The 2279-nt window shown below is 42.4% G+C and overlaps 1 non-coding gene across 1 annotated transcript; it reads right to left on the bottom strand.

Moving 5' to 3' along the window:
- Positions 1-669: 669 nt before the first annotated feature.
- Positions 670-776, bottom strand: LOC131244727 (small nucleolar RNA R71). Its single transcript, XR_009170504.1, has one exon. It is a non-coding gene; the product is annotated as a small nucleolar RNA R71 (small nucleolar RNA).
- Between the last annotated feature and the right edge of the window lie 1503 nt (positions 777-2279).

Raw genomic sequence — 2279 nt, 5'->3', positions numbered from 1 at the left:
TTTTAACTTAGGACTCCAATTTGGTAATTTCTTTCCAACTCTCTCTTTCTTTCTAGATTTTCTTTCCCTTTCTTAGGATTAGGTTTTTAATTGAGGGTTGCGAGTGTTTTCATGCCCAAGTGGGCCCGTGACAACACTCGACGTCTCTTGACTGAAGGAGGATTGGTTGAGGGATTGACTATCCATCGCAGGACTAGACACCGATCGAAATCCTCTGAGTTAACTGAAGTTATGGCTGAAGACCAACCTCCTCTACCCCCACCAAGGGTGGAGGATACCCAAGATGAAAATGAGGTGCAACAAGCACCCCCGCCTCGTACTTTACGAGATTATCTACAACCGGCGGGAGTGAGTACGCCCTCATGCATGATTTTTCCTGAAAACACAGGACAAATGGACATCAAGCCAGGAGTTATCCAACTCCTTCCCAAATTCCATGGACTTGAATCTGAAAGTCCATATTTACATTTGAAAGAGTTCGATGAGATAATAGCTACATTATGTTTTCCTAATGTATCTGAGGATACAATTAGGCTGAAACTCTTTCCTTTTTCCTTAAAAGAGAAAGCTAAGACGTGGTTACATTCACTGCGTCCTAGATCCATTGGCACATGGAACGATATGCAGAGGGAATTCATAAAAAAATTCTTCCCACATCATAAAACGATTACCCTCAGAAAAGCAATCATGAACTTTGCTCAAAAGGAAGATGAAACATTCTTCCAATGTTAGGAAAGGTTCAAAGATTTGGTCAGTTCATGCCCACAACACGGATTTGAAACGTGGCGCATTACAAATTTTTTCTACGATGGACTGACATCTTCCATGCGCCAAATGGTCGAGACAATGTGTAATGGAGAGTTCATTAATAAAGATGTCGACGAGGTATGGGACTACCTCGATAGTTTGGCTGAAAAAACACAATCTTGGGACTATTACCCAAAGTCGAACACCACGTCTAGGCCGACTCAATTAAAGGAGAAAGGTGGATTATATCTCTTGAAAGAAGAGGATGATCTCAAGTGTAAAGTGACTACGCTCATAAGGAAAGTTGAGGCCATGGAAGGAAAGAAGGATAAGATCAATAAAATTGTTTGCGGCATCTGTGATTGCAACATTCACACAACTGAAAACTGTCCTACAATACCTGCCTTTCGAGGAGTGTTGAATGAACAAGCCAATGCCGTAAATAATTATCAAAGACCTTTTACTGGACTTAACTCCAACACATACAATCCTGGCTGGAAAAATCATCCAAACTTTAGTTGGAGGAATGGACAAACGGCGACTCCTCCAGGTTTCTTCAATCAAAATCCAAATCAAGTGAAACCTCAAGAGGAACCGGTTCAAAATCCCATACAAGAGCTGGCTCAGGCAATGCGGGGAATTACAGATTTTATGCAAAAGATAGATTCTCGTATGACGGTTATAGAAAAGGGGATGCTTCCTGCACAACCTCTCCCCAATCCTAAACCGCAGTACGAGAATAATGATCCCCGCTCTTCAAATCAGATGGGGCATGCTAAATCCATCACCACTCTTAGGAGTGGGAAGATCATTGATAAAACTCTTCCGGTTATGCCCGAAAAGCCTCAAGAACCAGAAGAGGACAACAATGATGGATCCAGTGATGCCCCACAAAAAGTAGAACCGGAACTTCTAGAGAAGCCAGTTGCTCCATTCCCCCAACGGTTGGTTTCACCAAAACCTCTCTCTAACTCTCAGGATATCCTAGAGGTGTTGAAACAGGTGAAAGTCAACATTCCTCTACTTGATGTCGTTAAACAGATACCTTCATATGCCAAATTCCTGAAAGACTTATGCACGACCAAAAGACGGAAAATTATTCAAAAGAAAATCTTCTTGACTGAGAAAGTGAGTGCCATCCTGAAGCAAGACGTGCCACAGAAATTCAAGGATCCCGGTAGCCCAACCATATCATGTGTAATCGGGAACCATCGAATTGATCATGCACTTCTTGACTTAGGAGCGAGCGTCAATTTGATTCCCTACTCGGTATACAAACAGTTAGGTTTGGGTGAATTAAAACCCACCCTAACCACACTACAACTTGCTGATCGCTCTGTTCGTGTACCAAGAGGGATAATTGAGGATGTGTTAGTCCAGGTCGATAGATTCTACTACCCTGTAGATTTTATCATCCTGGACACCGAACCCATCAATAACATGAGCACTCGATTTCCGTCATTCTTGGTCGCCCATTCCTTGCCACGTCAAATGCAATTATCAATTGCGGAATGGTATCATGACTATGTCTT

Source organism: Magnolia sinica, chromosome 4 (genome assembly GCF_029962835.1).
Source record: "Magnolia sinica isolate HGM2019 chromosome 4, MsV1, whole genome shotgun sequence".
Classification (NCBI taxonomy): domain Eukaryota; kingdom Viridiplantae; phylum Streptophyta; class Magnoliopsida; order Magnoliales; family Magnoliaceae; genus Magnolia; species Magnolia sinica.
Note: the sequence above shows the minus strand (reverse complement) of the source record. Positions and strands in the feature narration are given on the sequence as shown.